At 39.4% G+C, this 25245-nt stretch overlaps 1 long non-coding RNA gene across 1 annotated transcript in view; it reads left to right on the forward strand.

Annotated features, from left to right (window-relative positions):
- The first annotated feature begins 2911 nt into the window (after positions 1–2911).
- LOC111547293 overlaps positions 2912–25245 on the forward strand; it is a 41002-nt gene continuing 18668 nt past the window's right edge. The window contains exons 1-2 of the long non-coding RNA XR_002733081.2: positions 2912–3279; positions 4592–4785. This is a non-coding gene — a long non-coding RNA (uncharacterized LOC111547293). The remainder of the gene's footprint in view (positions 3280–4591; positions 4786–25245) is intronic.

The raw sequence follows: 25245 nt of genomic DNA on the forward strand, positions 1-25245 counted from the left end.
GTACATGCACACACAACAGTACCATCCACAGCAGTTTGCAGGAGACATAGATAATCCATTAGGAACACAATAAAATTTTTAAAAGAAAAATCAATAAGAAGCAAAAGGGAAATTAAATACTAAACTTTATGGTACTCTTACATCACACTAGGGTATAGCATTGTGTAGCAGAATAACACTGGACTTCTGAAATTAACCATAATCAGATTTAAATCCTGGTTTTCCTATGTTCTGTGCTCTACTGGTCAAATTACTCAAGCTCTCTGAACTCCCATATATTCATCTAAAATGGTGAAAATAATCTCTTCATCACTAGATAGTGATAAGAATTAAATTAGGTAGCATATGTAAGGCATATAGTACTGTGTCTAGCACATCTGTGTGATCAATAAATCCTAATTCCCTTCCATTTCTTAATGATAATATGAAATTAATAAGCATCTGCCTTGCCATTTGGGTATTTTTAACATAACAATAGGCTGAGCTGTGAAAAAATAAAATGATGATGATCTGAGACAGATAGGTTCAGGAAACCCCAGCAAGGATCATATGATAGAATAAAAGTTTCTTTGTATTTCAGTCATAAGCAAAATTCAGATTACCATCAACAGTATTTGCACAAGAAAAATAAAATGATCTAATATAATAGGTTTGAAATTATTTTGTTTCAAGAATTTAAGAAATTAATTTTTCCTGCTTTTTGTAAATCTTCTTGAGTGGGCAATGAAAGGTGAGAGTGGGAAGGGCAAATGAAGGGATGTTTTAACCACAATTTGAGCAATAATTTAAAAGATGATTCTGCAGGAAGAGTCTTTTCCTACTGCGCAGTTAGTCAGCTCCAAATTACTCGGCCTGATCTGGGGACTGAAGATGACCGCTTGCTTTACCACTCAGACTTGTGCTTCCCCCAATATGGTCACCACCACCCCCAGGGCACCGGAGGCATGGTGGTTTGAGCCTCTAATAAGTGTAGCATCCTGCCATAGAATTTTAAATTAAATGGATGCAGGCAATTGAGGATCCAGAATCACAAGCTAAATCACAATTTGTGTCTGGAATACACTTTGGATATAATAAAATTACAAGACAACAGAGAAACATTAAAAATACATAAATTATTTAGCTTTACTGAAACAATTAAAAATAGGCAGGATTTGAAAAAGCCTCCAAAATATAGAACAAGATGATTTGAAGAATATTACCTATGTCCATTTTGCTGCTTTTCTTACTCTATGAAAGAAAAAATATAGAAAGGAGGAGAGTGGCAACTGCAACTTACTTAAAGCATATGAACTTGTTTTGGTAAAGCACAGAGAAAGGTACACTCAGTAGTCAAGATTCGTTAAGCCCCCATGGGTACCCCGGGGAAGGCAGCAGGTGCTCACAGAGCCCTCTAATCAGCTGTAGAGGTTCAGAAACTCCTGAGGGACAGTTTCTATCTATCTTGATAGCTCCTCGAAACACCGAACAAAGACCAGGCAGTGTCATCTGCATCACTAATTTCGAGTTTTTTCAAATGGTAAACAGAACCCACACATCAACAATGAACAGACCCAATGTGCTTGTGTTCATCACCTACGGTCTTCCTGCTTGGTGGGCAGCCTTTCAATCCACAAGCCCCCATTGACTCCTGCTGTATGCTAAGCACTACTTCAGCTCGAGACTCATAGTCTCTGCCTTCAAGGATATCACACTGCAGTGAAGAACTAGAGAGGTAATGGTCAGATACAAAAATTTCTGGTAAGTGAAATGGAAGAGGTAGTCATGAGGCAATGGGAGCAGGGGCTGGGGGGGGTACTTAACTTATACTGGAGAATGGAGGCAGATATCTATCCAGGATAAAGTGGAGGACACGAAAGATTAAGGGTGGCAAGGAAAGTGCTGAGAGGCTAGGTTAAAGAAAGAGTCACAGGCCAAATCCTGAAGAGCCTTATATTTCCTAAGAAGCTTGGATTTTATTCTAAAAGCAGTAGGAAGCTATTATAGCATTTGTAGCAGGGAATTTGCTGCTTAAGATTTGTGTTCTTCCCACAGCAAAAGTAGAAAATGGACCTGAGGTCATAGTGGTGATATAGTAGTGCTCAGAATATGGTATGGTGCCAGTTCCCTATCGGTAGCAGTAGGGGGAGTACAGGAGAAGAAACATTTGGAGAAGAGAAAAGAGGAAAAGAAGAACTCTGTTTTAGAAATGTTAAACTTACGGTGCTTGTGATACATTCCTGTGTGTGTGTTCACTTTCATTTACAGAAAGAGAGTTGAGATGGCAGTACAGATGTAAACCACAGGGGAGGTTGACTCCATGGAGTCAGGGCTAATGCTCAGCCGGTACACCATGGCATGACTATGAATTCCTTATGACCAGTATCTATTCTGATTTGTCAGTACCCAACTCTGCCTTGTTAAATATTGTGGCTATCGCCCCTGTATGAGAGGATCCAGACTAACAATAGGGAGAGGTTGAGGATAGAATCCTGAAAACAAAGGAGAAGTGGAGGGAGGAGAAGGAGAATGGGAAGAGAAAAAGAAGAAACAGTAACAGCTAAGAAAGCCTGGCCAGAGAGGCAGGGATTCATAGGAGGAAACACCAGGAAGAACGTGTCAGAGTCTAGTCAATACTGTCTGAAGAGGGCAAGTATATGAAGAAGGGAAGATCTTGAACATATTTACATCCTGAGAGAAAGAGCACATTAAGTGAAAAAAGGATAGAGTAACAGGAGAGGATTGAGATAAAACAATGGAACGACATCCCTGATGAAACAGGGAAGGATGGGATACAGAACTTTCTACTGTAAGAGCATGTGTTACTATATCATTGGAGCAGGAGGAGCTAGGAAAGCGCTAAGAGAGAGGAAGTAGCAGAAAGTTTAAAAAGTTCCTCTCATGATGTAGATGTCAAACAACTCAGCTAGAAGCTTCGAGAGAGGTGATATGTAGGGAACTCCAAGAAAGTGTTGAAGGTACAGACAATGAGGTGACGCATGGCAGAGGCAGTTCACCAGAGCCAGGTTGGAAACTGTAAACTTACAGATTCTCGTTGAAATGTATTTTTTTCTAGTAGCTCTCTGGAAACCGGGTATGAAAACAGAAGAAGTAGTCACATGGTTTGATTTATGAATAAGATTTTACCAGAAAGATGCAGAAGAAAAACTAAAAAGCAAGAGAGTTGTCAAAGACTGTTATAAATTAAATACCAGTATGAGGTCTGTATGGTTTTGAGAAATGAGAGAAAGAAGAACCAAGAGGAACTGAAGATCAAAAAAACTGAAGAACAGGTGTAAGGTGAGTATAGAAATAAGAGGGCTAGAATAATAGAAAAAGGTGGTATAACAATGTAGATGTTTAAGATTTTGCAGGAGGAACAATTCAGGTTGCGAAGGTGCAGCCCAAAGCTGATGGTGGGGCTGCGTAGGACGAGATGGTAGAGCTGAGAAGATCAATGAAACATGAAAAAGGGTGTTGGGTGTGCTGTTACTCATAGCAATCTTCATAAGCAATATTTATTTATCACTGTCTACGGGTCAGCATTGTGGTGAGCAAATTATGTGCATAATTGCACAGCTTTTTTGAAGTAAGTACTATTATTATGTTTTACATATGAGGAAACTAAGGGTCAGAGAAATTATGTAACTTGCCCATGGTGACGCAACTGGTACTTAGCAGAGCTGAATCTCAAACCCACTTCTTTTTCATTTCAAAGCCTGTGCTTATTTCAAGAAAGATGGCGGTGTTCGGGATGAAGAGGATGACAGGGATTCAGAGCCCATAGTCATTACTGAGTATGGAAAAGTGGTCAGGAGTTCTGTAGATGACAGCTATGAAGAAGATGAAAAACCTGAACATCCAAAGAGGAAGGATTTTTGCATGAGTGCGTAGGTTTACAAACGGTGTTGGGAGTTAGAAGAATGCCCTTCAGCCCCTATCCTGGGGTATATGGACAGAAGAGACTGATCAGTCCTGTGGTAATCAGTCCTGTGCAGGTTTTAAATGAGTGCTAGGAAGAAATAATTATGTTGCCTCCTCGGAAACCTGAGCCCATATTTGAAGACGGAAATGGTATTGGGTGGTTCTATAAGCTTGACCTCGTATTGCGAACATCTGGAGTCCCCAGGTAAATAGGGGAATCAGGACTTAAGCCTCTCCTCTCTGGAAGGAGCCAGCTGTGGCCCAAAGGGTCACACACTTCTGAGGAGATGGAATGTTATCTGTGAAAATTCACATAGGCTTTGTAAGGAGAATGACTAAGGCTTTGGCTCCTAAGCAAATCATTCTCATCACTGAAGACCCTTGAAGGCTTTGCTGGTCATCTCAGTTCTCTTGATTCCCCGCCTTTTGGCTCCTACAGTCTCTGATTTTGCCTTCTATTATGCTGTATATTTTTCATGTTCTTCATTGCAGTATACATGTCATTGTTCAATCCCAAATAAATGATTTGTTCATCCTAATAAAGTGTTGAGCATGCAGTTGATGCTTAATAGGCATTTCTTTGTCTCTCTAGAAGTGACAAGAGCTTTTAATATACCATTTTGTTTGCTTTTATCATCTCTTAATATATGTTTCTATGGCTGATACATAGTCTTATTTTTCTTTTGAGAACTTGAAGCCCTTTAGTCAAGGTGTGCCCTGAGAGAACTACAAGAGTCATAACATAAAATCCCCAGGAAAAGTGACCTGAGCTCAGCCTCAACTCTGTCTACCACGCAGAAACAACTGGGAGAAAGAATGCCATACAGAAGGAATGCATAGCATCCCATAGGATAGACTGAGGCTTTCAGGTATGACCCACAGGTGAGGAGTATTTAGAGTTCTTTTTTTTTTCTTACCAAAGAGAAATGATTTGCTTTACTGAAATAGAAATTGCATTTTCTGAAGAGCATGAAGAATGATTAGTAACTCCATTTTCTCCATCTCTTTCAAGCTTATCCATTGTAATGGTATATTGTTTAATCAAGAAAATGCATCTCCTTTCTAAGAATATAGCCAACTGGGGGCTTCCAAAATTGTTGATGCATAGGTCATATTAATAAGTAGGGCATGTGTGCTTATGAGGACTGGTGAGCTGAAGGAGAGAGAATGTAATAACAAACACATTTGCCTCAGGTTCACATATCCACTGCTCAGTCTCTAAATACCATGAAATTTCTGACTCACAGATATTACTGCTAAATTTTATCAAATAAAGAAATAGGAGGCTTTGAACTCTGAGCAAAAGACCAGCTGAACAGCTAAACAGGTCATCTTCACTCGCTTTGGAGAGTAATGGCAGAGAAAGCTATGTTAATTTGCTTGCCACAGGAAGTCCTCAATTAGCATCAGTCATTTGACGGAAGAAACTAGAATCAAACACATGAGACAGAATCTGACTCCATCCAAGCAACAGCTAATCTATGGAAAATAATCAGTATGACCACTTTGATTATCCCAAGCAGATTTTCTTTTTGTTATTTGTGTGTGTGGTTCTTTGTTTGTGTGTTTGTTTTGAGATGGATTCTCGCTCTGTCTCCCAGGCTGGAGTGCAGTGGCATGATCTAGGCTTACTGCATCCTCCACCTCCCGGGCTCAAGTGATTCTCCTGCCTCAGCCTCCTGAGTAGCTGGGATTACAGGCTCCTGCCAGTACACCTGGCTAATTTTTGTATTTTTAGTAGAGACAGGGTTTCACCACATTGGCCGGGGTGATCTCGAACTCCTGACCTCAGGTGATCTGCCCAGCTTGGCCTCCCAAAGTGCTGGGATTATAGGCATGAGCCACCACGCCTGGCCGGTTTTTATTTGTTTATTGGTATGCTTGGCTCACCTGAATTAGGCTCTAGAGTTTAGTAAGTATGAGGACCAGAACAAAAGTGGAGTAGAGTGAGGAGGGAGTATAGCTGGCATTGAACTGGCAGGTTGAAGAGATCTAAAGAGTCTGTGTTTTATTCAAAGTTGAATGAGAAGCTTTGGGTGGGTTTTCGAAGGGAAGGGTGTGGTCTGACTTTTTTTGTGTGTTCATTTGTTTTCAGATCACTCTCTTGCTGTGTAGGGGATGGGTTTGAGGGGCATCCATGGGGAGCTGGTGGAAGGCTCTGGCAGGAGAGCAGCAGAGAGAGACATGCTCTGACCAGAATCACAGCATTAGGAATGCAGGGATTGCTAAGAGGTCCGAGGCAGAGGAACCAACAAGTAAGACTAAAATATTTGAATTTTTTTCAAACAGAAGTAGCAGTAGAATTAAGAGTGAAGCATGGAAGATACCATAATTTTTGTTCAGTTTACTGAGATTTTATCTCATATTTGAACATGTAATATTTTCATTTCACAAGCCTAACAAACACCATATCCTGATCACTAAAAATAGCAAATTAAATGAGCAAAAATGCATTATAGCATTTCATGTATCGGAAAATAATTATGAAAAGGAATATTAAGTCGGCTGGAAGCATCATAATTGTTCTGGAACAAATTCTGCCTCACATAACTTAAAAGGCCTTACCAAATTCTGCAACAATCCATTTAAATCAAACACATTAAGATTTAAATCCATAAAATGACTATGCAGTTAGTTTAAAACATTGGTGCTTGTCCCCTCTTGGTCACACGTCAACTCCTAAAGTGAATAAATGTTGATAAATATAAAAAACAACAAAGACTCTCGGTGTACAGATTTACACAGGTGTGTAAGAAATGTCCATTTATTGCCTTTACATCCAGGTAGAATCAGCTCTGGTCCCTCATCTCCCTTACCCCTGGGGCAATTGCTCTCAGCGGGCTGTGAGATTCCAGCCTCTTTACTCCTGAGGAGATCTTTTCCATCGTCTCTCCCTAACTTGAAAATTGTTCCCTCTATTTTCCTGTCCTTCAAGATAACATATTCATCACTTCAATGAGCTAGACTTTTTGAAAAACAAAGGCCAGAAATTAAAGCGGTATCTTAAAAATGGCTTCAGATTTTGCTCCTAACATTAATTTCTCCTAAGGGCTGGACCTAGAGACTTCCCTCTAACAAATAAAATATAGCAAAAGTCTTAGAATGTCACTTCCATGGTTAGGTTACAAAAGATTCTTTTGGTCATGCTGGTGCTCTCTCTCTGGCCCTGTCACTTGACTTCTCTAACAGGAACTAGCAGTTCCTAGCTATCATATGGAGAGGCCCATGTGGTGAGAAACTGAGAGCAGCTTCTGGCCAACAGCCAGTGAGGAACTGAGGCCCTCAGTCCAACCACCTTTGAGGAACCGAATCCTGCCACAACCACACGAGGAAGCTTAGAAAGGCTCCTTTCTCACACCATAAGACCATAGCCCTCATCAACTCTGAAACCTCTGAGGCTCTGGAGCATAGGACCCAGATGAGCTGTATCCAGATTCTTGACCTGTGGAAAACTGTGACATGGAAATGCTGTCGCTTCAATATTTGACCTAATTAGTTATACAGCAACATGCAACTAATACAAACTGCCAAGCAATTGTGTTACTTTTGTCAAAGTGCGAAGTTCAGAAATCCAGTAAGAGGGTCTTAGTTATGCTTATCAAATGTCCTGTTCACTGTATGTATTAACAAATATTTGTCGATGAATGAATGAGAAAATATAAGCATAACCAAAACACAGACACACCACAGAGAAAGACCTGGAGTCGTTCTTTTGGTATTTTTGTAATTTTTTTGAAAGTTGTAGAAAATTGAGTAACTGACAGTGTTTTAATAAGGTCCTTGAGGTAAATGATAATATATGAAAATTTATGGCAGAGTATGAGCAAAATGCTATCTTAAAAATGAGGTAATAAAATGATGATTTATTAATCATCATCAATAAATAATATTGTTATTAAATTTGAGGCTGAAAATTGTAAAAGCTATAATAAAAATTCCCCTTTACTTTCCAAATTATTCAACATCTAAATCACATAGAAAAAATAAAATTAATACTCTAATTGTAAATGGCAATATTTATTCTTTTCACATTCTGGAAAGGACGTAGTTACACTTGTAACAAGCACACACTGGTGTTAGTAAAGAAAAGCTTCTCCAAATGACAGACAAGCAACAGGAAGGGGATATGTTTTTTTAGGCAAAATCAGACCTATCCTGTAGAAACGTGACTCTGGAATCCATCACATTCCTCCTGTGTTTTTGATCCTAGAACAGGGTCTGTGTTGCCAATGCCAGCTAATGGCCCAGGGAGAAGGGTTGCCAGATTTAGCCAATAAAAATACAGGATGTCCAATTAAATTTTACATGTTGGATTGACAATGAATAATGTTTAATATAAGTATGCCTGGTGAATTGTTTGTTGTTTATCTGAAATTCAAATTTAACTGGTGCTACAGACTGAAATGTGTTCTCCCTAAAGTTCATATGTTGACGCTCTAACCCCTACTGTGACTCTTTGAAGACAGAACTTCTAGATGGTAGTTAAATAAGGATATAAAGGTGGGGTCCTAATCCAATGGGATTGGTGGCTTTATGTGGAGAGAGAGAGAGAGGGGTCTCTCCACAGGCATGCACCAAGGGAAGGCCATGTGAAGACACGGTGATAAGGTGGGCACCCGGCAGCCAGAAGGCCAGCCCTCACCGGGAACCAAACCTGCTGATACCTTGCTTTGGGACTTCCCACCCTGCCAAACTGTGAGAAACAAATGTCTATTGTTTAAGCCACCTAATCCATGTTTATGGCAGCCTGAGCTAAGACAACACGACATCCTATATTTTATCTGAAACCCTGCCAGGGAGACCAGATATGAGTGAAGAAGGGAGAGGAGTAGGAAGGAATCCCTTCTAATATCAGTATTGTCCAAACATGCCTCCCTGTCTCCAAGATGAAGGCAGCAAATTGACCCCTAACCTTCAACACACACCCTCTGTCAGGCTGAGCTTTGGAAGCTTCTTGCTATTTATCTTGATTTCCTCTGAGTGAATGAGTGTGTGCGTGAGTTACTGTAAGGGAGAAATTTGGAAAATGAGGACACTTTTTGGCCTTTTATCCACAGAAGTGGTTCTGCTCAAATCAGAGCACAATCCCATAAGGATATGTCCAAAAGTAAGTCTTAGTGATTTTACCTCCCTAATCAAAACATGGATGAAAGCTCCCTGAGGGGAGTTTTGAACTGGATAATACTTTTTTGTGTGAACCTGTCCTGTGCATTGTAGGATGTTTAGGACCATTCCTGGCCTCTGGCCTCTAGTAACAACCTCTTCCCCTCAGTTACATTCTGAAATGTTTCCAATCATCAAACATCACCTGTGAAGTAAAATTGGTCCCATCTGAGAACCACTAACTTAATCTATGTATGCATCAAGATACTTTGAGAGTATTTTACACTGAATTAGTACAATCTGTGATTACATTATAAGGTTGGTAGCTGAGATTGGCAATCAGGAAAAACTATTTGAACATGGCACCACTCAGCCCAGATTATTCAGTAACCTCGCTGAAGGTAGGTTTCTATATCATGAAAGCGTAAGAAAATAATGCTACCTTAATACAACAATATTCAGTTGTGTGTGTGTGTGTGAAAGGAATAGGGTTAAAATACTGTTAATTCAAGAAATATAATCACTGGGTGTGAATATACAATGTTGTCTCCACAAAAAAAGTAATTTTCTTCACGGTGATACCCTTGTCTAATTGAGAAGCAACTGGTCACAGCCATACCTTGAGGAAAACCAATCTAGAATAAAGGCATTCACTGTCCACCTCCATCTGCAACTCCAACCCCATGCTTGTGGGATCAGAATTCGATTCTCCTCTCTTCAGAGTCAGCATATTCTCCAGAGAAGAAAAATAAACACCTAACTTTCCTTCCAGCTAACTCTGAGGTGGAACTTACTAGACACATGAAAGGACTGCGGCTCGGACAACTCTGCTTGGTAGAGAAGGGTAGAGTTTCCCAAGGGAGAGACAAAATACTCAATGAGAAAAACTGAAAGAAGCTGCTGAGTGAGGACAAGAGAAAGGACTGAGGAGAGAAACTTTGAGAATGAGGAAGCATATGCAGGTGACACTCTAAGACTAAGTGCAGAGGCTTTGGCATTCCTTTATAGAGGTATGGAGGATGGATTCCTTATTAAAGTTAAAACTTCTGTCCCTCTCATTTTGCTGTGCTTTGGATTGTTTACTCCATCCCACATCTGAGTGGCATGGTTCACACTGAAGATACATGTATACAATTGCTTATGAAAGGTTTCAATAGAGGGCAGTAAAATGTCTTTGAGGAAGGGGTGGGTATCAGGTACCTAATAGGAAACTGAGTCCAACTCAGATAATTAGAAAAATATTAATGAAAAGACTACCCCACTACTCCTCCCGTGTGTGCGGAGGGTTAAGGAAACCAATAACGGATACTGCACTCAGACACTGGCAAGAGCAGGAAGCCAGGACCAATTGGTTATCCCGTATTGGTTATTCCCTAATCAACAAGGGAAACCAGTAAGGGATATTGCACTCAGACGCTGGCAAGAGCAGAAAGCCAGCACCACTCCCAGACCTGAAGGAGCAAGGGAGAATAGGGCTATCAGAATCCAGTGAAAGCTAGAGTTGTGGGGGAAGGGCCTCCCTCTCAACGGGAGGTACAAGTGTGGATGGATGCTGCCATCAGCACAAATGCAGACCCAAGTAGGTAAGGAGCAGGGAATAAATGTTCCATTTTTCCTTCCACCAGTTTATTGTTCTTCTGTAGTCTCCCATTAGCAGAACTCAAGACTGTTGGCAAGAGAGCCCAAGTGATATAGTCAAAATAAATTGAGTTTAATGAAAAATAAGGCTAACAATTATAATATGAAGAAAGAGTTTATAAAAATGCTCAATAGAAGTAAAACCTAAATTTGGTTCTGAGCATTCCAGCGGCCCAAAGAGTTGCATGAAGACGTGCAGTGTCAATACAAGAATCTTCATCTAGTAACTGAGAAGTACAATGAATCCTTCACTCCAGAAGCTCCATAATTGAATATTCTTAGGATACACCAAATAAAGCTTTTGTCTCCTATGAGGTAGGGATGTATATGTCTAATCAATTTCTGTACTCTGATGAAAGAATTCGGTACTCCCTATTTCATGTAGCATATGTAACAGATATGTGATTTCTCCAAGTAAATTGTCCCTAAATTATGTACTAGCCGTAAAAACAAAACAAGAAAAATAAATACAATGGATATAATTCTACTCCTAATGAAAGCTTGCAACAAGTTAGAAAAGTCCTTTGTGCAGAAACACTAAAATAATGAACATTATGCTTATATACAGAATCATAACTTTTTGTTATCAATTTTGGCACCTAGCTGTGTTTTTAAAATACTTTGTTTTTTATTGATATATAATAATTGTACATATTTATAGGCTACATGTGGTATTTTCATACAAGCATACAATGCATAATGATCAAATCTGAGTAATATCCAGTTCACCCAACACCATTTATTGAAGAGACTCTCCTTTCCCCAGTGTATGTTCTTGATGCATTTGTCAAAAATAAGTGGGTTGTAAATGTGTGGATTTATTTCTGGGTCATTTATTCTGTTCCATTGTTCTATGTGTCTATTTTTATGCTACTACCATGCTGCTTTGGTTACTATAGCTTTGTAGTATATTTTGAAGTTAGGTAGTGTGGTGTGTGATGATTCCAGTTTTATTCTTTTAGCTCAAGATTAGCTGAGCTATTCAGGGTCTTTTGTGGTTCTATACAAATTTTAGGATTGTTATTTATATTTTGCTGAAGAATGTCATTGATATTTTCATAGGAATTGAATCTGTATATTGCTCTAGGTAGTATGGAACTCTTTTTCTCTTTTTTTTTTTTTTTTTTTTTTTTTTTTGAGTCTCTTCAATTTTTGTCATCAGTTTTTTTTTATAATTTTCCTTGCAGAGTTATGTTACCCTTTTGGTTACATTGACTCCTTGATATTTTCTTTTCTTTGTAGGTATTTTAAATGAGATTGCTTTTTTTGATTTCTTTTCTTTTCTGGTGGTTTTTTGTTTTTTTGTTTGTTTGTTTGCTTTGTGATAGGGTCTTGCTCTGTTGCCCAGGCTAGAGTGCAGTTACGTGATCATAGCTCACTGTGAACTTCTGGGCTCAAGCAATCTTCCTGCCTCGCTCTCTTAAGTAGCTGGCACTACAGGCACATGTCACCATGCTCAGTTAATTTTTGTATTTTTTTGGAGAGAAAGCATCTCACTATGTTTTCCAGGCTGGTCTTAAACTCCTGGCCTCAAGCAATCCCCTTTCCTTGGCCTCCCAAATTGCTGGGATTGTAAGCATAAGCCACCATGACAAACTGCTTTCTTGACATATTCTTCAGATTGTTTGCTATTGGTTGTATTTGGCTGAATTTGCATTGCTATAAAAAAATACCTGAGACTGGATAATTTATAAGAAAAGAGGTTTGATTGGCTCATATATCTGCAGGCTATTAGAATGCATGGCAGCACCTGCTTCTACAGAGGCCACAAGAAGCTTTTACTCATGTCAGAGGTGAAGCAGGAGTAGGCACATCGCATAGTAAAAGGGTTTTCCAATTTGTTGGTGTATAAGTGTTCATAATAGTCTAATGATCTTTTTAATTCATTGTAATGTCTCCTTTTTTCACCTCTGGTTTTCATTGAAATGTCTCCTTTTTTGTCTCTGATTTTATTTGTGTATTTTTTTCTTAGTCCAGCTAAAGGTTTGTTAACTTTATTTTTTCAAAAAAACAAAATTTTTGTCCTATTGATCTTTTGTATTATTCTTGTTAGTTTCAGCTTCATTTATTTCTACTCTAATATTTATTATTTCTTTCCTTTTACTAATTTGGGGTTTGGTGTTTTCTTCCTTTTCTAGTTATTTGAGGTGTATCATTATGTTGTTTATTTGAAGTCTTTCTACTACTTTGATGTTTTAGGTATTTATTGCTATAAACTTCCCTTTTAGAAGTGTTTGCTGTATCCAATAGGTTTTTCTCTTGTTTTACTTTCATTTTTATCTGTCTTAATAAATTTTTTCATTGCCTTCTTAATTTCTTCATTGACTCATTTGTTGTCAGGAGTATGTTGTTTAATTTCCATGGATTTGTACAGTTTCTAATGTTCCTTCTGTTATTGATTTCTAGTTTTATTCCATCATGGTCAGAAAAGAGATTTGATACAATTTCAACTTTTAAAAATTTGGGTTTTTTTTTTTAACTTTCATTTTAGGTTCAAGGGTACATGTTAAATTTTGCTACACAGGTGAAATCATGTCACAGGGGTTTGTTGTAGAGATTATTTCATCACCCTGGTATTAAACCCAATATGCAATAGTTATATTTTCTGCTCCTCTCTCTCCTCCCACCCTCCAACCTCAAGTAGACTCCATGTCTGTTGTTTGTTTCTTTGTGTTCGTGAGTTCTCATCATTTAGCTCCCACATATAAGTGAGAACATGTGGTATTTGGTTTTCTGTTCCTACATTAGTTTGCTGAGGATAACAGCCTTCAGCTCCATCCATATTCCCACAAAAGACATAATCTTGTTCTTTTTTATGGCAGAATAGTGTTCCATGGTGTATATGTACCACATTTTCTTTATCCAATCTGTCATTGATGGGTATTTAGATCGATTCCATGTTTTTGCTATTATGAGTAGTGCTGCAGTGAACATTTGTGTGCATGTGTCTTTACGGTAGAATGATTTATATTCCTCTCGGTATATACCTAGTAATGAAATTGCCTGGCTGAATGATAGTTATGCTTTTAGCTCTTTGAGGAATCACTGTACTGCTTTCCACAATGGTTGAAGTAATTTACACTCCCTCCAACAGTGTATAAGTGTTCCCTTTTCTCTGCAAACTTGCCAGCATCTGTTTTGACTTTTCAAAAATAGCCATTATGACTGGTGTGAAATGGTATCCCATTGTGATTTTGATTTGCATTTCTCTAAAGATCAGTGATACTGGGCTTTTTTTCATATGCTTGTTGGCCACAGATATGTCTTCTTTTGAAAAGTGTCTGTTCATGTTCTTTGGCTACTTCTTAATGGAGTTGTTTGTTTTTATCTTGTAAATCGATTTAAGGTCCTTATAGATTCTGGATATTAGAGCTTTCTCAGATGCATAGTTGGCATATATTTTTTCCCCTTCCGTAGGTTGTCTATTCTGTTGATAGTTTATTTTGCTTGCTGTGCAGAAGTTCTTTAGTTTAATTAGACCCTATTTGTCAATTTTTGCTTTCGTTGTAATTTTTGTGTGTGTATCTTCATCATGAAGTCTTTACCTGTGCCTATATCCCGAGTGGTATTGCCCAAGTTGTCTTCCAGTACTGGGTTTCACATGTAAGTCTTTAATCTATCTTCAGTTAATTTTTGTATATAATGTAAGGAAGGGGTCCACTTTCAAACTTCTGCATGTGGCTAACCAGTTATCCTAGCACTATTTATTGAATAGGGAGTCCTTCCCCATTGCTTGCTTTTGCCAGCTTTGCAAAGATCAAATGGTCAGAGGTGTGTAGCCTTGTTTCTGAGCTCTCTACTCTGTTCTGTTAGTCTATTTGCCTGTCTTTGTACCAGTATCTTGCTGTTTTGGTTACTGTAGCCCTGTGATGTAGTTTGAAGTCAGGTAACATGATGCCTCCAGCTTTTTTCTTTTTGCTTAGAATTGCCTTGGCCATTTGGGCTCTTTTTTGGTTCCATATAAATTTTAAAATAGTTTTTCTAGTTCTGTGAAAAATGTCATTGGTAGTCTGAAAGGAATAGCATTAGATCTGTAAATTGGGCAGTGTGGCCATTTCACTGATATTGGTTCTTCCTATCCATGAACATGGGATATTTTTCCATTTCTTTGTGTCCTCTCTGATTTCTTTGAGCAGTGTTTTGTAATTCTCATTGTTGAGATCTTTCACCTCCCTGGATGGCTGTATTCCTAGGTATTTTGTTCCTTTTGTGGTAATTGTAAATGGAATTGCCTTATTGATTAGGTTCTCAGCTTGGCCATTCCTGGTTTGTAGAAATGCTAGTGATTTTTGTACATTAATTTTGTATCCTAAAATTTTGCTGAAGTTGTTTATCAGTTGAAGGAAGTTTTGGGCCAAGACTATGGGGTTTTCTAGATATAGAATCATATTGTCCACAAAACAGTAATAGTTCAACTTCCTTTCTTCCTATTTAGATGCCCTTTATTTCTTTCTCTTGCCTGATTGCTCTGGCTAGGACTTATAATACTGTATTGAATAGGAGTGGTGAGAGAGAGCCTCCTCACCTTGTGCCAGTTTATAAGGGGAATGTTTCCAACTCTTGCTCATTCAGTATGATGTTAGCTGTGGGTTTCTCATAACTGGCTCATTATTTTGGGTATGTTCCTTCAATGTATAGAGTTTTGTTGAGTTCTATCAAAGCCTTTTTCTGCATCTATTGAGATAATCATGTGGTTTTTGTCTTTAATTCTGTTTTTGTGATAAATCACATTTATTGATTTGCATATGTTGAACCAAGCTTGCATCCCAGGGATAAAGCCTCCTGATTATGGTATATTAGCTTTTTTTATGTGCTGCTGGATTCAGTTTGCAAATATTTCATTGAGAATTTCTGCATTGATATTCATCAAGGATACTGGCCTAAAGTTTTCTCTTTTTGTTGTGTCTCTGCCAGGTTTTGTTATCAGGGTGATGCTGGCTTTATAGAATGGATTGAAGAGGAGTCCCTTCTCAATTATTTTGAATAGTTTCAATAGGAATGGTATCAGCTCTTCTTTGTACATCTGGTAGAATTTGGCTATGAATCTATCAGGTCCTGGGTTTTTTTTTTTTTTTTTTTCATTGGTAGATTATTTATTATTGTTTCCATTTTAGAGTTCATTATTAGTTTATTCAGGGAATCAATTTCTTCCTACTTTAGTCTTGGGGGGGTGTGCATGTCCAGAATTTATCCACCTCTTCTAGGTTTTCTGGTTTGTGTGCGTAGAGATATTCATAGTAACTTTCTGGTGGTTATTTTTATTTCTCTGGGGTCAGTGATAACTTTCCCTTTATCATTTCTAGTTTCTGTATTTGAATCTTCTGTCTCTTCTTATTAGTCTAGCTAGCATCCTATCTTACTAATTTTTTCAAAAAAACAATTCCTGGATTCATTGGTCTTTTGAGTGGTTTTTCATATCTTGATTCCCTTCAGTTCATCTCTGGTTCTGGATTATTTCTTGTCTTCTGCCAGCTTTGGGGTTGCTTTGTTCTTGCTTCTCTAATTCTTTCTGTTGTGATATTAGATTGTTAATTTGATATCTTTCTAACTTTTTGATGTGGTCATTTAGTGCTGTGAATTTTCCTCTTAACACTGACTTAGCTGTGTCCCAGAGATTCTGGTGTGTTGTATTTCTATTCTCATAGTTTAAGGGAACTTTTTGATTTCTGCCTTAATTTCAATATTTGCTGAAAAGTCATTCAGAAGCAGGTTGTTTAATTTCTATGTAATTGCATTGTTTTGAGTGATTTTCTTAGTTTTGACTTCTATTTTTATTATGTTATGGTCCAAGAGTGTGTTTGATATAATTTTGGTTCTTTTTCATTTGCTGAGGATTGTTTTATGTCCAATTATGTGGTTGATTTTAGAGTATGTGCCATATGACAATGAGTAGATATATATTCTGTTGGTTTTGGATGGAGAGTTCTGTAGAGGTCAATCAGATCCATTTGGTAGAATGTTAAGTTAAGGTTCTGAATATCTTTGTTAATTTTCTGCCTCAGTGATCTACCTAATATTGTCAGTGGAGTGTTGAAGTCTCCTACTATTATTGTGTGGGAGTCTATGTCTCTGTCTCTTTGTAGGTCTCTAAGAACTTGCTTTGTGAATTGTGTTGCCTCTGTGTTGGGTACATATGTATTCAGAATAGTTAGGTCTTCTTACTGAATTGAACACATTCCCATTATTTTATGCCCTTCTTTGTCTTTTTTGATCTTTGTTGGTTTAAAGTCTGTTTTGTCTGAAATTAAGAATGCAACCCCTGATTTTTTCTGCTTTCCATTTCTTTGGTAAATTTTCCTTCATCCCTTTATTTTGTGCCTGTGGGTGTCATTACAAGTGAGATGAGTCTCTTCAAGGCAGCATACCATTAGATCTTGCCTTCTTTCCAGCTTGCTGCTCTGTGCCTTTTAACTGGGCCATTTAGCTGATTTACATTTGAGGTTAGTATTGATATGTGTGGATTTGATCCTGTTATGTTGTTAGCTTGTTATTGTGCTGACCTTTTGTGTAGTTACTTTATAGTGTCACTGATCCATGTATTTAAGTGTGTTTTTGTATTAGCAGGTAGTGGTCTTTCTATATTTAGTGCTCCTTTCAAGAGCTCCTGTAAGGCAGGTATGGTCATAATAAACACCCTCAATATTTGCTTATCGGAAAATGATTTTATTTCTCATTTTTTTTAGGAAGTTTTGTTTGGCAGAATATGAAATTCTTAGTTGAAGATTTTTTTCTTAAAGAATGTTGAGGCCAGGCGTGGTGATTCATGCCTGTAATCCCAACACTTTGGGAGGCCGAGGCAGGCAGATCACGAGGTCAGCAGGTCGAGACCGTCCTGGCTAATGCAGTGAAACCCTGTCTGTACTAAAAATACACACAAAAAAATTAGCCAGGCATGGTGGCAGGCACCTGTAGTCCCAGCTACTCGGGAGGCTGAGGCAGGATAATGGCATGAACCCGAGAGGTGGAGCTTGCAGTGAGCTGAGGTCGCACCACTGCACTCCAGCCTGGGCAACAGAGCAGGACTCCATCTCAAAAACAAACAAACAAAAAGAATGTTGAATATAGGCCCCCAATCTCTTCTGGCATGTAGGGTTTCAGTGGAGAGGTCCACTGTTAGCCTGATGGGGTTCCCTTTGTAGGTGACCTGCCCTTTCTCTCCAGCTCCTTTTTATATTCTTTCATTTTGACCTTAGAAAATCTGATGATTATGTGTCTTGGGGGTGATCTTTCTTGTGTAGAATCTTGCAGGAGTTATTTGTATTTCCTGAATTTGATTCTCGGCTCTGCAGCAAAGTTGGGGAAGTTTTTATAGGTGATGTCCTGAAATGTTTTCCAAGTTGTTTGTTTTCTCTCGCTGCCTTTCAGGGATGCCAATGATTCATAGGCTTGGCCTCTTTACACAATCCCATGCCTCATGGAGGTTTTGTTCATTCCTTTTTCTTTATTTTTGTCTGACTGTCTTATTTCAGAAAGCCAGTCTTCAAATTCTGAGATTCTCTCCACAACTTGGTTCGTTCTGCTGTTAATACTCGTGATTGCATTTTGAAATTTTTGCATTGTGTTATTCAGCTCTGTCAGATCTGTTAGGTTATTATACTGGTTATTTTGTCCTTGAGCTCCTGCATCATTTTATTATGGTTCCTAGTTTCCTTGGATTGGGTTTTTTCATTTTCCTGAATCTCAGTGATCTTTCCTATCCATATTCTGAATTATATTTCTGTCATTTCACCCAGCTCAGCTTAGTTAAGACCTCTCGTTGGGGAATTGGTGCAGTCATTTGGAGGGCACATTTGAGTGACTGGAGTTCTTGTGTTGGTTCTTTCTCGTGTCTGTGTGTGGATGTTTCTTTAATTGCAGTATAGATTGACTACAGTCAATAAAGTTCTTTTCTGGATGTTTTAACAGGGCTGATGCTTTGTGTAAGGTCTTTATTTGAAGCTGACTTCTTACTTTTGGTTTCAAGGATGGGGAATGTTAGTGAGGTATTTTTGGTGTTGAAGTTTTGGGGTGTGATCCAGTACATGGTACTTAGGTATATTGGTCATTTGGTAGACTTTCACGGTTGTGTGACTCCTTTATGTTTCCTCAAAGTTTTAGCCATGTTCCGCCTCAATGCTCTGAAATTGTGGGTTCCTCTTCCCTTTGAGTGCTGGCTGTAGATCATGGCATGGCACTCCTGGGCTGCCCACTGCAGCTCTGGGGTGCTCTCAGTGTTTATGTTCCTTCCCCCAACTTGGAGGCATCAGAGGAAGGGACCTTAGTAGTGGTTGTGGCCAAGGGTCTTTTGCTTGTCTCCTGGGGGCTCCACTCCAAAGAGACTACTCAGTGCAATCAGCCCAGGATGAAGGGTCTGTGCTGTGGGCCCAAGCTGGGGTTTCCCTGTCTGGTGATGAGTGTTGGCAGAGGGTGGGGGGTGCAGGAGAACCCATGGGAGAGACACTGGCCTCCTCTCCTTGGGTTGACTGCAGCTTGTTGGAGGTATGGATAAGGCACTTAACATCTTTGCTCCTTTGTTAGTCTGAAGATAGCAAGGGCAGTTCCACTGCAGATGCAGTGGCAGAGAGGCTTTCAGTTACACCTGGGAGCTCTGTCCGAGGAGTTGCAGAGCTGCTACTGGCTTGATAGCTCCGGTGAGGAGTGGCTGGAGGCCCAGGCCTGGAAGATGTGCGTGGTGTGGAGATATGGAAACAGGCACCCACATAAGAGTCTGGCCACTATTCTGCAAGACTGCTGTGGTATGCTGAGGGCCTGCTCCAGTCCCTAGTTACCTCATATTTTCCAGTATCTGGAGGTATCAACAGTGAAGTCTGCAAAATAGCAAAGACGGCAGTCTGCTCCTCACTCTGGGGGCTCTGTCCCATGGAGGTACAAACCTGTTGCTGGCTTGAACACACTGGTAGGAGGTGGCTGGAGAGTCCAGTTTTGAGGTCCCACCCAGTGAGGAGAAACAGGATTGGGTACCCCCTTTAAAAAGCAGTCTGGCTATGTTTTCATACAGCAGCTGAGGTGTGCTGGGGCACTGCTTTTGTCCCTGGTCAGCTAGGACTCTTCAAATTCCAAAGGCTGGAACAACCAAGTCACCAAAACAGCAAAGATGGCAGCCTGCCCCTTCCTCTGGGGACGTCATCCCAGGGAGGTTTCAAATCACTGTTGGACAGAGACCACCAGTAGGGGTGGCTATAGACCCTGGTTGGGAGGTCCTCCCAGTGAGGAGAAACAGGATTGGGGACCCGCTTAAAAGAGGAGTCTGGCCACATTTTCATAGAACAGCTAAGCTGTGCTGGGGGACCCCTTCCACCCCAGCCGACTTGGACACTCCACAGCCCAAAGTCTGAAATGGCTGTTGCCCAAATAACAAAGATAGTAGCCCACCTTTCCCTCTGGAAGCTCCAAACCAGAGAGGTTTCAAATTTCTGTTGGCCAGAAAAAGCAACAGCGCTGTCTGGAGACCCTGGTTGGGAGGTTCTGCTCAGTGAGAAGGAACAGGATCAGGGACCTACTTTAAAACGTGGTCTGGCTGGCCGGGCGCGGTGGCTCACACCTGTAATCTCAACACTTTGAGAGGCCAAGGCAGGCAGATCATGAGGTCAGGAGATTGAGACCATCCTGGCTAACATAGTGAATCCCCATCTCTACTAAAAATACAAAAGCAAAATTAGCTGGGCATGGTGGCGGGCGCCTGTAGTCCCAGCTACTCAGGAGGCTGAGGCAGGAGAATGGCGTGAACCCGGGAGGCGGAGCTTGCAGTGAGCTGAGATCTCGCCACTGTGCTCCAGCCTGGGCGACAGAGCAAGACTCCGTTTAAGAAAAAAAAAAGGTAGTCTGGCCAGATTTTGATAGAGCAGCTGTGTTTCCTGGGGGACCACTTCTGCCCCCTGTCTTCTGCTTGAACTTTACAAAATCTGAAGGCTGGAATGGCAAAGTCACCCTAAGAGCAAAGATGGTGACACACCCCTTCCCCTGGGAGCTCTATCTCAGGGAGGTGTAAGGCTATCACCAGACGCTGATTGGAATTCCAAGTCAGTGGGTCTTACCCTGTGAGGTGCCATGAAAGTGGGGCCTGCAGACTGTTGTGGCTCAGCCCCCTAGATTTAGCCTCTTTCCTAGGGGTATGTATGGGAGTCTAGCCTCCTGCTTTGCCAGAGTTGCAGCTACTTTTGCTGGGAAGCTCAGAAAGCCTGGGTGTCTGAGGCTCCTAGATCTCCACATGTGTCTGAGCAGTTGCTCTACTGAGGCTCCACATAGCTCTGTGTGTCAGACTGAAGGCCCTGGTGGAGTGGGTTCACGGGGGGATATCGTGACCCAAGGGTCACACAGATCTGTGGGAGAAACATGGGTTCCTGGGGTGGCACATTTACTCACCTCTTCTCTGGGTCAGGGAGGTTTCCCTGGTTCTGTCACTCCCAAATGGGCTGTCTTCCTGCCTTACTTTTCTCCATTCTCCATGGGTTGAGATGTTTCCTTGATTAGTCTCAATGCCTGTACCTGGGTGTTTCAGTTGAAGGTGCTGTATTTACTTGCTTCATCCTTTCCTCTCCATGAGAGACATGCACACTAGCTTCTTCCAGTCAGCCATCTTGGCCACCACTTAAAAATTTGTTAACACTTATTTTGTGACCTATCATGTAGTCTTTTTGGGAGAATGTTTCATGGGCTGTTGAAAAAGTATATATATTCTGAAGTTGCTGCATGGAAAATCCTGTAAATGTCTTTTTGGTCTCTTTGGTCTACAATGCAGTCTGACTCATGTTTCTTACAAATTTTCTGTCTGGATGATCAGTTCATTGCTGAATGTGGAATGTTGAGGTCCCCCACTATTATTGTGTTGTAGTCAATCTCTCCTTTTAGTTCTACTAACATTAGTTTTATATATTTGGGTGCTCCAGTATTGGGTGCATATGCATTTATGATTATTATACCTCTTGCTCTATTGACCCCTTAGTCATTATATAATGTCCTTCTTTGTCTTTTTTTTTTTTTTTTTTAACTATTCTTGAATTAAAGTATATTTTTCCTAAGTATAGCTACTTCTTCCCTTTTGGATTCCATTTCTGTGGAATATCTTTTTCTATAACTTCACTTTCAGTCTGTGCATATCTTTTTCTATAACTTCACTTTCAGTCTGTGCATAGGTGAAGTGAATTTCTTGTAGACAGCATATAGTTGGATCTTATTTTTTGTCAATTTAGCCACTGTATCCTTTAATTGGATAATTTAATATATTTATATCCAAAATTATTATTGATATGTAATGGTTTATTAATGGCTTTTTCTTGTTTGCTAGCTGTTTTATAGATTCTTCCTTCTTTTTCCTTTCTGGATGTCTTTTGTGGTTAAGCGATTTTGTATGTTTTGATTCTGAGCTATTTATTCTCATATATATATTATAGGTTTTTTTCTTTGTGGTTATCATAAGGCTTACAAAAATTTATTATAGTTATAACAGATTATTTTAACTGATAACAGCTTAACTTTGATCACAAAGAAAAGTAACAAAAACAAACACTACCCATCATTTGGACTATTTGATGGTTCTATTTACATTTTTTAATATTTTCTATATCTTAACCAATTCTTAAACTAATTATTGTTTTTACTTGTTTTGTCTTTTAGTCTTCATGCTTACAGTAATAAGTGTTTTACTTATCTCAGTCATAGTACTACAGTATTCTGAATTTGTTTTCTTTCTTTTGCCAGTGAGTTTAATACTTTCCAATGTTTTCTTGTTATAGAAAATTATAAATAAATGTTAGCATTCATCTCTTCCTGATTGAAGAACTCCCTTTAGCATTTTTCATCAGACAAGTCTGGTATTGACAGATTCCATCAGCTTTTGTCTGGGAAAGGTTTTCTCTCTCTTTCATGTTTGAAGGATACATTTGGTGGGTATAGTATTCTTAACTGGCAGAGTATTTTTCTTTCAGCACTTTAAATAAGGCATCCCACTCTCCAGGCTCCACTGACAGCCATACTGGGACTCCATTGAATGTGTAATATTTATTTTCTCTTGTTGCTTTGAGTAATTCTTTCTTTGTCCTTGATTCTTGCTAATTTGATTATGACGTGCTTTGGCAGTCCTCTTTGGGTTAAATTTGTTGGTGACTTCTGAACTTCCTGTATCTCATGATGTTGTCTTTCTCTAAATTTGGGTAATTTTCAGCCATTTCTTCCTTAAATATGCATTCTAGGCTGTTTTTTCTCTCATCTCCTTCAGAAATTATGTTATGCTGTGGTTGGTTCTCTTGATGGCATCCTATAATTATCACAAGCATCTTCACCTTTTTAAATTTCTTTTTTTCTTTTTACTCCTCTGATTGGAGTTCTATCTTCAAGCTCACTAATTTTTTCTTCTATTTGATCAAGTCAGCTGTTGAACCTCTCTGATAAATTCTCAGTTCAATTATTATATTATTTATTTCTAGAACTTCTTTTTTTATTGTTTCTTCTTCTTTGTCTAATTTCTCATTTTGTTCCTGGATTGTTTTCCAAATTTCATATAGTTTCCCATCCATATTTTCTTGTGACTCCCTGAACTTCTTTAAGGTAATTATATTGAATTCTCTGTCTGAAATTTCATAGATCTCAAATTATTTTGGGTCCATTGCTGGAGCTTTGGTTTCTTTTGATAGTGTTCTATTTCCTTGAGCTTTCACTGTCCTTGTGTCTTTACATTGATGCCTGCACATTTGAGAAGACAGTCGCCTCTTCTAGTTTTTGCAGGTGTTTTTTCATTGTGTTAGACCTTTACTATTTAGTATCAGGATTTAAATGCTGACCTGTGGTTTCTTAACATCTGGGGAGGACTTATAATGAGCACTGGAACTAAAACACTGCACTGCAGCTGTTGTGTTGCCCTGCTATTGTTTCTTGATCTGAGGAAGACTTATAACTAACAGTGGAACTTAAATACTGCTTTGAAACTAAATCACTGCCTTTCAATATTTCTCACTGTAGGGAAAACTTAAGCAGACATCAGAACTTAATTCCAAGCCTTTAGTTTTTTCCAGGCCAAAGGAAGGCTCCACATGAGCACCTGGGCTTTGTAAAAACTTCAGCAAGGGATTTGGGCCTTGCTGCAGATAGTGCTCTATGCAGGAATATGGCATGCAGGAATATGGCACCTGGAAGTGTCTTCAGTGTGGCATTGCACAGAGTAGCCAACTATATTCTGCATACCAATCACTGCAATCATCACCCCACTCTTTATTCCCAACTCACCCCAGTTGGTTCAGCTCTGCTGGACCTCATAATGACTCCTGCAAGATGGGACCAGCGTGGGCTCCCTGAAGAGATTTCCAGACCAGTGGAGAGATCAAATGTTCACCTCCAAATCCCTCCACTCACCTCAAAAATCATGGGCTCAGGATGATTATCTGTGAGTCACATTATGCTGGCTTGGAGAAGGGATTGGCACAATTCAAAATGATGGTTTATCTTATTGGTCATGGTTACTCCTGTTTCTGTGGGATCAAGATGTTTCTCCACTTCTCCTTAGAGTTCTGGTGAATTCAGGATGGTATTCTTTTCCTTGAATAGTTTCTAGCTGTATGTTTGTGGGGCAAGTGATGCCATGGGATCTACTATTCAGCCATCTTGCTGATGTCATTCTGAAATCTAGTCTTTTCCCCCCAAGCTTTATTGGGGTATGATTGATGAAGAAAAATTCTATCTATTCAAGTGTGCAACATGATGTTTTGATATATCTATACATTGTGAAATGATTAACACAATCAAGTGAACTAATATATACATCACCTTATATTTGAGTGGTGTGTGGTAATAACATGTGAGGTTTACTTTCTTAGCAAATTACAAGTGTACAATACATTTACTATAGTCACCATCTTGTACATTAGGCCTCCCAAACTCATTTAACTTCTAACTGGAAGTTTATATTATTTGACCAGCATCTCTTTTTCTTCCCTTACCCATAACCTCTGATAACCACCATTCTGTCCTCTATTATTATGAGTTTGACTGTTTTTAGACACTACAAAAATAAAATCATGCAATATTTGCCTTTTTGTGTCTGGCTTATTTCACTTAGCATAAAGTCTTCCATGTCCATCCATGTTGTGGCAAATAAAATGATCTCTTTTTTTTTTATAAGATGGAGTCTCACTCTATTGTTCAGACTGGAGTACAGTGACCTGATATCAGCTCACTACAACCTCCTCCTCCCAGGTTCAAGTGATTCTCCTGCCTCAGCCTCCCAAGTAGCTGGGATTACAGGCACCCACCACCACATCCAGCTAATTTTTGTATTTTTAGTAGAGACGGAGTTTTCTCAAACTCCTGACCTCAAGTGATCCTCAGCCTCCCAAAGTGCTGGGATTAGAGGCATGAGTCACTGTGCCCGACCAATCGCCTTTTTTTTTTTAAGGCTGAATAATATTTCATTGTGTCCATATACCATGTTCCCTCCCTCCCTCCCTTCCTCCCTTCCTTCCTTCCTTATTTCCTTCCTTCCTCCTTTCCTTGTTTTCCTTTCCTTCTATTCTCTTTCTTTCCTTCTTTCTCTCTTTCTTTCTTTCTCTTTCTTTCTCTCTCTCTCTCCTTCCTTCCTTCCTTCCTTCCTTCCTTCCTTCCTTCCTTCCTTCC

The sequence above is a fragment of the Piliocolobus tephrosceles genome, chromosome 5 (genome assembly GCF_002776525.5).
Source record: "Piliocolobus tephrosceles isolate RC106 chromosome 5, ASM277652v3, whole genome shotgun sequence".
NCBI lineage: Eukaryota > Metazoa > Chordata > Mammalia > Primates > Cercopithecidae > Piliocolobus > Piliocolobus tephrosceles.